Genomic DNA, 15,086 nt, shown 5'->3' on the forward strand with positions numbered 1-15,086 from the left:
TGTGAACCGGATATTGAGAGTTTCAAAGCTTTGTGGTAGATAAGTTTCCCTTGAACTGGATTTTGAACCAGAATCCTCATTTTGAGCCGGAAATCTTCTGACGGTCTTTAAATTTTCACCAATATGATGGTAGCCTCCGGGACCGGGTTATCTTCTCTCCAATGATCCGGAGTTTCTTGAGCCTGCTGAAACTGACAAGATTTGGTGAGTCATGTCATTGTAGCCCCCGAGTCTTAAAACAACTCGAGGAGTTGGCTTGAGACTCTCCATGCTTGACCACATCATAAGAGGTGTATTGTTGGCGTTGATAATGCGATGTGAATCCACAGAAGGTTGAGGTGACTGTGGCGGGTTATAAATGATCCCGTATGAGCCGTATCAGCAACTCGGCCAATGGTTCCTCCCAACTGGCTATTTGAAGTTAACCAAACTGTAGTGGCGGCGACTTGTGCGCATGCCCATTGAACCATCCAGTGCAGACGGCGGCTGATAATACATGATAATTTGCCTTCAATTTGTTGGAAGAAAACCGGGCTATCCAAGCAGTGACTTGCTCATACTCAATAAACAGCTCATGCAGACAGGTGCGGTCCGGTGTGCTGATGTAGACCAGGCCGCGAGAGACGGACGAAAAAGACCACCGCAGCATCAGAGGCGGCTCAGACAGATGAATCGACCGCGGAGTTGTAAGTCGGCGCGGACGGGTGAGTTAATTGCAGGTGCTATATAGACCGGGTCGCAAGGGCGACGGCTTGCGCGCGTCCATTCCCCGGGCAGTATGGCATGGCCAAACGCTGGTACAGAATGTTGCCAGCTCGCGCTCCATACCTATAGTATAAACATAATTATCATGCATAAAAAAATACAATAGGGCAGAGTAGTTATTTGTCGAAAGAAATCAATATGTACTTAACAAAAAATATATAGAATAAATATCACCTGATTTATTCGGACAACCAATGATCCGTACATAGCCCCGGCGGCTCAGCATGGCAGGCCAGCAACTCAACACGGCCCGACGGCTCAAGCTGCAGGGGCGGCTCGATGCGCCCCCGGTGGCTCAACGCGGCGTGGTAATTTGTTGGCGTGGTAATTTGTTGGATGAATGAGGACCCAGGCCTCCACGTTCGGTAGTAGCAATAAGCAATCAAATCAGCCTTGACGTAATTGATCTAGCAGTGTTCTTTGCTTCTGGTCTTTGGGATTTAATACAGCACTTTGACTGCCATTGGCCACCTGTAAACATAATAGTTTTTTTTTAAACATTGGCAGTAGAGTTGTCAAATTCATTGATCAGAAGAAGCGTTACAAGAACCCTTCAAGGAAGAAAGCACAGCAAAAGGCTAGTGCAAAAAGAAAAGAAAGAAAAAAGGCCGGCACCACCACAAACCCAAGCTCCGCCAACAAGCCATGTGCACCATCGGGAACCATTGCTGAGCCTCCAAGGGGACGCCTCCAAGAAGGGAGTGATATCGAAGACAACACCGTCCCTTGATCTGGACTAGCCAAGTAGAGCTGTAAACATAATAGTAGTACTCGCCACTGGGAATCATTGTGCATGCATGCACTGCTTCATTATCCTCTGGTTGAACCCCCAATTTTTTTTACACTGGCGAGACAAGACATCACCAGCAAGGGCGCTTTGGCAAAGCGGAGACGAGTCTCGGCCGAAGAAACAGCGGGAGCGGCCGCGCAGGGCATCTTAAGGCGGAAACAAGACGAAGGAGGCCCGTGAACCGGCTTGTAGCAGAGACTCCGCCGGGTGGCGGCTCTCAGTGGCAGTGACCGGCTTGGACCAGAGAACAGGCGAAGACGATTCGTCTGCAAAAAGGCGCACCAGCGGCTTAAATGGAGGTGCGTGAGTCAGGGCGACTCTACGCGCGACGGGGCGGCTCAACACGACTGTAGCATCGGGTTACGACGTTGAAAGTGAGAACTGCTAACTAAACATCTGCTCCAGCGGGGGCGGCTCACCGACCGCTTCAATTTTCCTCTGTGATTCGGACGACGGCCGGCGGCTCACGGCGCGGCGGCTCCATGGAGACGAGACGGCCAGGCCACTCGTGGCCCCCCCTTTTTTCCCCTCACGTGATGCTGTACTCAAGTACTTTCCAAATCACGTATTAATAGTGCTCTGTTAAATAGTAGTACTCCAACCTGACAGATCGCTTCTTTCCTCTGATTTTTTTTATGTACGAATACATACTCCTTATATGACTAGCACGCCTCACATGATGATCCATGGCCACTCGGATTTGGCTTCCACGTAGCACGACTAGCAATTGACTCTTTGCTTTTTCCTTAGATCCATATTTGAGTCAAAGTAGTATTCATCTTTGATTGAGCTGTTACACCCGTCCGAGTCTGCCTTGGTCTGAAACAACTACCAATAGTATTTTCCTTAATACATCTGGAAGTCATCAAAAGCTGCGGCAGCTTTCGGTCAGATGTGACCCTGATCGATTTTGTCTACTTTAGCGTTGCAGGATCAATGCTCTTTTTTTTATTGTCTTCATGTACAGACTGTGATAATTGTAATCTTGGCTGATGTTTGATCTCTCCACCATGAACTGACTTTGTCGTGGAGCTGTAGTAGCCGGTTGCGTGAACACACGAAGTTGAACGCAGTGTTACCCTGTTTTGTCTTCCTTGTGTTGCAAATTACGGAGATTTGATTTTTCCCGAGTCGAGCAGATCGTCTCCTCTTCCATATATAAGTCATATGGTATTTTTTTCCCGGGTCGACTGCATCCATGCCGGGCTGGTAGTAACAAACTTTTTAATCAACTGATGAACTCGTAGCCGATGTAGATCCTTCTGCACCGGCTCTTTTTCATCCGGAATTTTGCGAGCTTCTCGAACCATAGAAGAGATCCCTTCAAAAACTCAACACCATCGTGCGTGGGCCCCACGGTGGGTCCCACGGTGGGTGCCAATTGTCGTGGAATTGTCACGGCAGATGTCCTTAATGTCAGGACTTAGTCGCGAGGCCAACACATCTATGTGGTAGCTTGAGAGGGGTTGAACGGGACGAGAGACGCGGTGTTTTACCCAGGTTCGGCCCCTCACGATGAAGGTAAAAGACTACATCCTGCTTCATTGATATTGATGATGATGATCAGATTACACGGGTGCTCTAACTCAAGAGCTATAGACTTATTTATCTAACCCTAATTTATCAAACTTGTGGCACTTGTCCTCCTTGGGGAGCCCTGCCCCTCCTTATATATGCTGAAGGGGCGGCTTACATGACTAGTCCTATTAGGATTAGGATTACTATATTACAAGTGGAGTCATGATCTTGCTTCCTTTGTAAGGGAATATTCCTTATGATTTCCTCTTAAACCGGCCCACCATAATACGAGCCGGCCTTTCATGAACCGTTCGTTGGGCCACCGGGTCTTGTCGCTCTTCTGACCCACCTGCCGGTTTACCAATGAGTCACCAGGCCCAGCTGGGTCATCAGTGAGTGGAGAGATCCGGGCGGGTCACTTCGTGAGTCGCCAAGTTAGGGCGGGTTACTAGTGACTCGCCAAGTCCGGTCGGGTCATACTTTCGGCCGGGTCATACCACGGGGTATATCCCCGACACCGGGGGTTTAAAATAAAGATGACCCTTGAGTCTGCAGAACCCAAGGGAAAAAGGCTTAGGTGGCAAATGATAAAACCAAGGTTGGGCATTGCTGAAGGAGTTTTATTCAAAGCGAACTGTCAAGGGGTTCCCATAACACCCAACCGCGTAAGGAACACAAAATCAAGGAACATAACACCGGTATGACGGAAACTAGGTCGGCAAGAGTGGAACAAAACACCAGGCATAAGGCCGAGCCTTCCACCCTTTACCAAGTATATGGATGCATTAAAGTAAATAAGAGATAATAATGATATCCCAACAATAACCATGTTCTAGCATGGAACAAACTTCAGCTTCACTTGCAACTAGCAACACTATAAGAGGGGCTGAGCAAAAGCGGTAACATAGCCAAACAACGGTTTGCTAGGAAAGGTGGGTTAGAGGCTTGACATGGCAATATGGGAGGCATGATATAGCAAGTGGTAGATATCGCAGTATAGCAATAGAGCGAGCAACTAGCAAGCAAAGATAGAAGTGATTTCGAGGGTATGGTCATCTTGCCTGAGATCCCGCAAGGAAGAAGAACGAGTCCATGAAGAAGACAAACAGACGTAGACGAACGAATCCTCATAACTCCGGAACGAAACCGAAGCTAACGCGAGAAGCAACCCGGAAAGAAGCAAGCAACATAGTAAACAACCAAGCATAACATGGCATGATGCACAACCAAATATGATGCATGTCCGCTTTAAATATGCATGACATGGCAAAGTGCAACAACCAAAACTACAAATTAAGTGGAGCTCAATATGCAACGGGTTGCATATTGACGGAACACCACATTAATTATTTATTTCTCTTCCGTTTAGGTACCCAACAATATTAAATGTTATTAAACATGGCAAGAGAAGAAGCAAAAGTAAAACCCTCTATCTAAACAAGTTTAAATGAGGCCGGAACAAACAACAATTCCGGTAAATCCCCATATGCATTTAGCAATTTAAAGCAAACAACAATTTTAAACATTTTTAATTGTTGTTATCATGATGTGGATGACATGTGCAAGTTTATGCAAGTTTTATGAAAATGTTGATAAGAGCATTATGAAGCATTTGTCACCGTGGTGGAAAGAAAGGGTGCCACGACGATGAATCCAAAAATGATGCCACGGCAACATATCGGTTCCGGTAGCTGATACGTCTCCAACGTATCTATAATTTTTGATTGCTCCATGCTATATTATCTACTGTTTTGGACATTATTGGGTTTTATTATCCACTTTTATATTATTTTTGGGACTAACCTATTAACCGGAGGCCCAGCCCAGAATTGTTGTTTTTTGCCTGTTTTAGGGTTTCGAAGAAAAGGAATATCAAACGGAGTCCAAACGGAATGAAACCTTCGGGAACGTGATTTTCTCAACGAACAAGACCAGGGAGATATGGACCCTACGTCAAGAAAGGAAACAGGAGGCCACGAGGTAGGGGGGCGCGCCCACCCCCACCAGGCACGCCCTCCACCCTCGTGGGCCCCCTGTTGCTCCACCGACGTACCCCTTCCTCCTATATATATCCACGTACCCCCAAACGATCAGATACAGAGCCAAAACCCTAATTCCACCGCCGTAACTTTCTGTATCCACGAGATCCCATCTTGGGGCCTGTTCCGGAGCTCCGCCGAAGGGGGCAGCGATCACGGAGGGCTTCTACATCAATACCATAGCCCCTCCGATGAAGTGTGAGTAGTTTACCTCAGACCTACGGGTCCATAGTTAGTAGCTAGATAGCCTCTTCTCTCTTTTTGGATCTCAATACAATGTTCTCCCCCTCTCTTGTGGAGATCTATTCAATGTAATCTTCTTTTTGCGGTGTGTTTGTTGAGACCGATGAATTGTGGGTTTATGATCAAGTCTATCTATGAATAATATTTGAATCTTCTCTGAATTCTTTTTATGTATGATTGGTTATCTTTGCAAGTCTCTTCGAATTATTAGTTTGGTTTGGCCTACTAGATTGATCTTTCTTGCAATGGGAGAAGTGCTTACCTTTGGGTTCAATCTTGCGGCGTCCTTACCCAGTGACAGTAGGGGCAACAAGGCACGTATTGTATTGTTGGCATCGAGGATAACAATATGGGGTTTTCTTCGTATTGCATGAGTCTATCCCTCTACATCATGTCATCTTGCTTAAGGCGTTACTCTGTTTTTAACTTAATACTCTGGATGCTTGTGGGATAGCGGTTGATGAGTGGAGTAATAGTAATAGATGCAGGCAGGAGTCGGTCTACTTGTCTCGGACGTGATTCCTATATACATGATCATACCTAGATATTCTCATAACTATACTCAATTCTGTCAATTGCTCAACAGTAATTTGTTCACCCACCGTAGAATACTTATGCTCTCGAGAGAAGCCACTAGTGAAACCTATGGCCCCTGGGTCTATCTTTATCATATTGATCTCCTACTACTTAGTTATTTCCTTTGCTATTTACTTTGCCTTTATTTTACTTTGCATCTTTATCATAAAAATACCAAAAATATTATCTTATCATATCTATCAGATCTCACTCTCGTAAGTGGCCTTATAGGGATTGACAACCCCTATTTGCGCTGGTTGCGAGGATTTATTTGTTTTGTGCAGGTACGAGGGACTCGCGTGTAGCCTCCTACTGGATTGATACCTTGGTTCTCAAAAACTGAGGGAAATACTTACGCTACTTTGCTGCATCATCCCTTCCTCTTCAGGGAAAACCAACGCAGTGCTCAAGAGGTAGCAAGAAGGATTTCTGGCGCCGTTGCCGGGGAGGTCTACGCAAAAGTCAACATACCAAGTACCCAGCACATACCCTTATCTCCCGCATTACATTATTTGCCATTTGCCTCTCATTTTCCTCTCCCCACTTCACCCTTGCCGTTTTATTCGCCCTCTCTCTCTATCCTCCCTCTCTTTCTCTATTTGCTTCTTTTTGCCCGCTTGCTTTTTGTTTGCTTGTGTGTTAGTTTGCTTGCTTGTCACGATGGCTCAAGATAATACTAAATTGTGTGACTTCACCAATAACAACAACAATGATTTTATTAGCACTCCGATTGCTCCTCTTACTGATGCTGAATCTTGTGAAATTAATACTGCTTTGCTGAATCTTGTCATGAAAGATCCGTTTTCCGGCCTTCCTAGTGAAGATGCCGCTACCCATTTAAATAGCTTCGTTGATTTGTGTGACATGCAAAAGAAGAAAGATGTGGATAATGATATTGTTAAATTGAAGCTATTTCCTTTTTCTCTTAGAGATCGTGCTAAAGCTTGGTTTTCGTCTTTGCCTAAAAATAGTATTGATTCATGGAACAAGTGCAAAGATGCTTTTATCTCTAAGTATTTTCCTCCCGCTAAGATCATCTCTCTTAGAAATGATATTATGAATTTTAAGCAACTTGATCATGAACATGTTGCACAAGCTTGGGAGAGAATGAAATTAATGATACGTAATTTCCCTACTCATGGTTTAAATTTGTGGATGATTGTTCAGAATTTTTATGCCGGTTTGAATTTTGCTTCTAGAAATCTTTTAGATTCGGCCGTTGGAGGCACTTTTATGGAAATCACTTTAGGATAAGCTACTAAACTCCTAGACAATATTATGGTTAATTATTCTCAATGGCATACCGAAAGATCTACTAATAAAAAGGTGCACGCGATAGAGGAAATTAATGTTTTGAGTGGAAAGATGGATGAACTTATGAAATTATTTGCTAGTAAGAGTGTTTCTTCTGATCCTAATGATATGCCCTTGTCTACTTTGATTAAGAATAATAATGAATCTATGGATGTGAATTTTGTTGGTAGGAACAATTTTGGTAACAACGCGTATAGAGGAAATTTCAACCCTAGGCCTTATCCTAGTAATCCCTCTAATAATTATGGTAATTCCTACAACAATTCTTATGGAAATTATAATAAGATGCCCTCTGATTTTGAATCTAATATTAAAGAATTTATTACTTCGCAAAAGAATTTTAATGCTATGATTGAAGAAAAATTGCTTAAGATTGATGATTTGACTAGGAACGTTGATGGAATTGCTCTTGATGTTGATTCTTTGAAACTTAGATCTATTCCACCTAAGCATGATATCAATGAGTCTCTCAAAGCCATGAGAATTTCCATTGATGAGTGCAAAGAAAGAACCGCTAGGATGTGTGCTAAGAAAGATGCCTTTATAAGAGCGTGTTCTTCTAGTTCCTATGAAAATAAGATGAACATCTAAAAGTTATTGATGTGTCCCCTATTAAATCTTTGTTTTGCAATATGAATCTTGATAATGATGGGACTGAATATGATCCACCTTTACCTAGAAGGCATTCCAAGAATTCAGAATTTGTTGATCTTGATGTGAAATTTGATAAAAGTGGGATTGAAGAAATTAAAACCCTAGATGTTGCTAAACCCACTATTATGGATTTCAAGGAATTTAACTATGAAAATTGCTCTTTGATTGATTGTATTTCCTTGTTGCAGTCCATGCTAAATTCTCCTCATGCTTATAGTCAAAATAAAGCGTTTACTAAACATATCGTTGATGCCTTGATGCAATCTTATGAAGAAAAACTTGAATTGGAAGTTTCTATCCCTAGAAAACTTTATGATGAGTGGGAACCAACTATTAAAATTAAAATTAAAGATCATGAATGCTATGCTTTATGTGATTTGGGTGCTAGTGTTTCCACGATTCCAAAGACTTTGTGTGATTTGTTAGGTTTCCGTGATTTTGATGATTGCTCTCTAAACTTGCACCTTGCGGATTCCACTATCAAGAAACCTATGGGAAGAATTAATGATGTTCTTATTGTTGCAAATAGGAATTATGTGCCTGGGGCGTCACAACACTCCACCACTACAAGAGGATCTCGCCCCGAGATCTAGGATGGCACCAGAGGGAAAATGAAAGATGAAGAGGTAAAACAAAGTTGCTTCTTTGACAAACGAGTGAAACCAAAGAACCTTGAGATGTTAAACAATTTGAAAGGAAGAAAACAACGAAGAAGAACAAAGTTGAAAACACTCCTTTAGAAAAGAGGGACAAGGAACAATACTAGAACCTGTAGGTTGAAAGACATAAGAAAAGGGTTGCAATGGACAAGAAGTACATGCAAGCACTCCGGTAGAAACGAGATGTACAAGGAACGATAAAAATCAATTACGACAACACTCTGATTGGAAAAAAGGAAGGCATAGAATATGAAACTTGACAAGATGAGAGGATACTTGAAGAAATCAACAACACACTGCCTCCGGAACAATTGAAAGAATGGCACAATGGGTAAGAAAGATTTCAGACAGCACTCCAGTTGAGAAGGGAGGTAAAATTTCATAAGATGAGAGAGCTCGAATGAAAACACGACACTCCAGTTAAATGGATAAGCAAAGGAAAGAACATGATATTTGACAAAAATGGGATGATGGATCTAAGTGTGCAACATCATAATGCCTCCGGAACAAAAGATAGAACAGACTGAAAGTAACAAAGAAGACAACAACATCTTCTATGTCGAATGAATTTGAAAGCATCCTTCCAAGAAGGTTAAAACGAAGTTGTTGGAAAGACCAACAACAAAACAGATAATCTTGTAGTGGGCTTATGGAGAACATCTCAACACTATGAGGTGAAATTCTGCCACTAACGGAAACAATAGATTGGATTGATATCAATAAGGAGATACGAACCATCATGTTGAGCCTTCGTGAGAACTCTGGTAATAAAAGAATGGTCAAATGAAAGCAAAGTTGAAAGGAACTCCGGTAGGAGCCTTGCAATGATTTAGATGGAGCTTCGTGGTGATATAATTGAGAGATCTTGGAACTCCGGGAAAGTATGAAGCACTTCAACCGAGAATTTACTCATCGTGAACAAACTCCGGAAGATAAATCCATCACTTGGATGAAGGAAGAATAAGAATTATGTTATGCGTATCCTTCACCAATTTAAATTGATGACCAGCAACGGATTTGGCATACTCCTTATTTTCGTAGAAAGGATTAAGATAGATATATCGCCAACTTGGGAAGGTCTTCAACGAACCACTGGTAGGATTGGAAAGAACGAATGAATTGATATGATAACCAAGGAAGGGAACTCTTGAATGAACCACCGTAAGAATTGAAAATGAAAGAATAAAAGATAAAGAAACACCAAGAAGAATTAGTAAATGAACGAAGATGCTTGAGAGAATTTAGATACAAGTGAATGAAGAGATCATGAGCTGATTAGGGGATACTTAAGCAATGCACCGGTAAGATTTGGATAACGAAAGCCGGAATGAAAAATATTTGAAAAGATGGCCTTCGGAGGAAAGAAATGGAAACAACTCATGAAATGCTCCGGATGTGAAAAGAATTCTCACAAACGAAAACAATTATGAGAGGATGGCATCAAGCTAGAACCACGCATCTCTGAGAGAACGAACCAAGATTTGAGAGAAACTCTTCTTCGGTCTTCAAATGTTGAGAATGATGATGATATACACCACCATGAATTTTTGAGGCACTCCGGGATGACGAATAGAAAGGTTGAGCCAACGATGAAAAGAATTTGACAGATCTTGGAGAAATACATATGACTGATGATAATTCATTCTTACATCAAACTTAGAAATGAATTTGAGAATAATTCTGGGAAAATTAGAAGAGTCGGGTAAGATCTTGGGAAAAGACCTGTGGGTTAGGGCCCACTCAAAAGAAACATCGTTGAAAGATTTGAAAGAGAGAATGCGTCGATTGAATTAAATGGCTTGAATGAGATAACAATCTCGAAAAGGCTTGAACGAATACAGAGTGGAAGCACGAATCTTCGAGATATCTTCAGCACTCCAGAACAAATGAATAGCGAGGAGTGGATGATTAAGAGGTGCACCGGCATGAGAAAGCATTTGAAACAAGGAAAGGGGATATGATCAACACCAAAAGCTTGATTTGAATCCACCGGAGAAGATAAAAGAAACAAGAATGATGAACTTGAAGCTCCGTTAGTATCTTCATGAGAATCACCGGATAAGAATATTGGAAGAAAAGAATGGAGAGACTTCACATCAATAAGATGGATACTTGATTAATAAATCTTAGTCCTCGAAGAAAAAGGGTGGGAGGGCGAGAAAACAGAGGCAGCTTGGAACGGATAAAACAAACAACGTTGAGAAGCCTTGAGTTGATCTTGCGGATGTTGAAAAAGATCGGATCCACTTGAAGAGAGACACACCGGTTCAGAAGAAATTGAGATGGAAAACTCGAAGATCAAGAAGGATTTGTATTCACATAGGAATATGAGAACACCGCTTAGGAAAGGTATGGAATGAACATTTGACTTCGAAGCAACTCGAATACCACAACAAAAACAAAACAAGGATTGGCTTGCAGAATAAGCCAGAACAAACATACGATAGATCCCATGTCGTATCATGTGTCTGTTGGAAAGATATTCTAGGAGCTACTTGAATTCCCACTTATAAACTCCCGAAACTTTTTGGTTATGCAATCAGGTGTTGGGGATACAGGGGAAGCATAATATCTCACCCAAAACTAGCAAATCCTACATCCAGCTGTATCCATCCTTCAACACATAACCAAGAAAACTTCGGAAATCATTTACCTCAACCTTCGAAAAGCATCCGTTATACGAGTTATGACAATACTCCCGAACTCCCGCCCCAGTACTGGGTGGCGTCGAGGTTATCTCACCAACAACTGCATAGAGGAGATTTTCGATGTCGGCGAACTCAGGTATTCCACAACTGCAACGATAAAATTGTGATGACAACACCTCAGAGCTCAACTCCCCGGGACACTGTCACAACCCCTAAATGTCAGGAGGCACCAATAACAATGTTCTCGTCACAAAACCATCGGAACAATTCCAAGATACCAACGTGATCCTAAAAAAAATCATGAAATTTGAGAAGAGAAGAGTCAAAACTCTACGTCAGGAGGCCTCACCAGAGCGACGAAGGGACTGAGGAGTAAAAAGAATCCTACTCTCCGATATATATAATCCTATAAGACTCAAAACTTTTTTCTAGACTCAACAACGCTAGCGATTCGATCAAGCAGGGGTCTCCTAAGTCGGGGAAGGCTCTGATTACCAACTTGTAACACCCACGATGCGGCTATATCTCCCACGTGTCGGAGCACGACTTAGAGGCATAGCCGCATAGTAGGCATATCGCAAGAGGGGTAATCTTTACACATCCCATGTACTGAATAAGAAAGGGATAAAGAATTGGCTTACAATCGCCACTTCACACGATACATAAATATAGCATTACATCATCCAGAATACAATCAAGGTTCAACTACGGAACCAAATAAAGAAAGACAACCCCAATTGCATAGATCCCCGATCGTCCTGACTGGGCTCCACTACTGATCAACTGAAAACGAAACAACACAACAAACACGATCTTCATCGAGCTCCTCCTTGAGCTCGGTTGCGTCATCTGCACGGGCATCATCGGCACCTGCAACTGTTTGGAAGTAATCTATGAGTCACGAGGACTCAGCAATCTCACACCCGCGAGATCAAGACTATTTAAGCTTATGGGTAGGAAAGGGTAGTGAGGTGGAGTTGCAGTAAGCACTAGCATATATGGTGGCTAGCTTACGCAAATAAGAGCGAGAAGAGAAGCAATGCAACGGTCGTGAACTAGAAGTGATCAAGAAGTGGTCCTGAAACTACTTGCGTTCAAGCATAACACAAGAACCGTATTCACTTCCCGGACTCCGCCGGAAAGAGACCATCACGGCTACACACGCGGTTGATGCATTTTAATTAAGTTAAGTTTCAAGTTTTCTACAACCGGATATTAACAAATTCCCATCTGCCCATAACTGTGGGCACGGGTTTTGAAAGTTCAAAACCCTGCAGGGGTGTCCCAACTTAGCCCATCACAAGCTCTCATGGTCAACGAATGATATTCCTTCTCCCAGAAAGACCCGATCAGACTCAGAATCCCGGTTACAAGACATTTTGACAATGGTAAAACAAGACCAGCAAGACTACCCGCTGTGGCGACAAATCCCGATAGGAGATGCACATATCTCGTTCTCAGGGCACACCGGATAAGCTAAGCGTACAGGAACCAACGTAACCCAAGTTGCCAAGGGACGGCCCCGCACGGTGCTCTAGTTTGGACCAACACTCAGAGGAGCACTGGCCCGGGGGTTTAAAATAAAGATGACCCTTGGGTTTGCAGAACCCAAGGGAAAAAGGCTTAGGTGGCAAATGATAAAACCAAGGTTGGGCCTTGCTGGAGGATTTTTATTCAAATCGAACTGTCAAGGGGTTCCCATAACACCCAACCGCGTAAGGAACGCAAAATCAAGGAAAATAACACCGGTATGACGAAAACTAGGGCGGCAAGAGTGGAACAAAACACCAGGCATAAGGCCGAGCCTTTCAACCTTTACCAAGTATATAGATGCATTAAATTAAATAAGAGATAATAATGATATCCCAACAATAACCATGTTCCAACATGGAACAAACTTCAGCTTCACCTGCAACTAGCAACGCTATAAGAGGGGCTGAGCAAAAGCGGTAACATAGCCAAATAATGGTTTGCTAGGGAAGGTGGGTTAGAGGCTTGACATGGCAATATGGGAGGCATGATATAGCAAGTGGTAGGTATCACAACATAGCAATAGAGCGAGCAACTAGCAAGCAAAGATAGAAGTGATTTCGAGGGCATGGTCATCTTGCCTGAGATCCCGCAAGGAAGAAGAACGAGTCCATGAAGAAGACAAACGGACGTAGACGAACGAATCCTCACAACTCTGGAACAAAACCCAAGCTAACGCGAGAAGCAACCCGAAAAGAAGCAAGCAACATAGTAAACAACCAAGCATAACATGGCATGATGCACAACCAAATATGATGCATGTCCGGTTTAAATATGCATGACATGGCAAAGTGCAACAACCAAAACTACAAATTAAGTGGAGCTTAATATGCAACGGTTTGCATATTGACGGAAGACACATCAATTATTTAGTTCTCTCCCGTTGAGGTACCCAACAATATTAAATGTTGTTAAACATGGAAAGAGAAGAAGCAAAAGTAAAACTCTATATCTAAACAAGTTTAAATGAGGCCGGAACAAACAACAATTCCGGTAAATCCCCATATGCATTTAGAAATTTAAAGCAAACAACAATTTTAAACATTTTTAATTGTTGTTATCATGATGCAGATGACATGTGCAAGTTTATGCAAGTTTTATGAAAATGTTGATAAGAGCATTATGAAGCATTTGTCACCGTGGTGGAAAGAAAGGGTGCCACGGCGACGAATCCGAAAATGATGCCACGACAACATATCGGTTCCGGTAACTCACGGAGATACCGGTGCAAAAGGAAAAATGACATGAGCGTGACATGTAAGGTGGTGGGGTGATCCCGGTAACCGGGTTCCCACGAGTCGCTGGCATGGAAGCGAGAGACACTACTGACACGGTGCAGACAAAGGGTGCATCTCAAACAACACGTGCAATCGTTCTCGGACGGTCGTCTTGGCAGTTATACCTTCGAAGCGTGCTTTTCGAAGCGGATCGGTTCGTAGAGGAAGTAGTCGTTCACGGGTCGTCGAGGGAAGTAGTGGTTCATGTCCGTAGATGTTCGGGGTCATGACACGGGACTTGACGTCCATGGGGTCTTCAACGATGGTTGTGGTACATGTTCTGTAGACGTTCGGGCGGCGGTAGTGGTACACGTTTTGGAGGTGAACTTGACGAATACAAATCCCTTCGGGGTTGTCGTGGTACTAAGGGTCTTCGGACTTGATGGATCTGATGGCTCCGGGCGTAGTGGTACATGTTCGTTTTCGGAGAGGTACTTGGCATTCTTCGTCTCGCAGTGTAGTCAAACTTGACGTATCCGGGGGCTCCGGGCGTTGTGGTACTTGTCGAAATCCACATCGGATGTAGTTGAACATCTTTAAACAGAACTTGGCGCGCCCTAGGGTCATTGTCGGTGTCAAAACCGGCGGATCTCGGGTAGGGGGTCCCGAACTGTGCGTCTAGGCCGGATGGTAACAGGAGGCAGGGGACACAATGTTTTACCCAGGTTCGGGCCCTCTTGATGGAGGTAAAACCCTACGTACTGCTTAGTTGATATTGATGATATGGGTAGTACAAGAGTAGATCTACCACGAGATCGGAGAGGCTAAACCCTAGAAACTAGCCTATGGTATGATTGTATGTTGTGGTCGTTGTCCTACGGACTAAAACCCTTCGGTTTATATAGACACCGGAGAGGGTTAGGGTTACACAAGGTCGGTTACAAAGGAGGAGATATCCATATCCGTATTGCCTAGCTTGCCTTCCATGCTAAGTAGAGTCCCATCCGGACACGAGACGAAGTCTTCAATCTTGTATCTTCATAGTCCAATAGTCCAGCCAATAGAAATAGTCCGGCTGTCCGGAGACCCCCTAATCCAGGACTCCCTCAGTAGCCCCTGAACCAGGCTTCAAT

The sequence above is a fragment of the Triticum urartu genome, chromosome 7, assembly GCF_003073215.2.
Source record: "Triticum urartu cultivar G1812 chromosome 7, Tu2.1, whole genome shotgun sequence".
In the NCBI taxonomy this organism is placed as follows: Eukaryota; Viridiplantae; Streptophyta; class Magnoliopsida; order Poales; family Poaceae; genus Triticum; species Triticum urartu.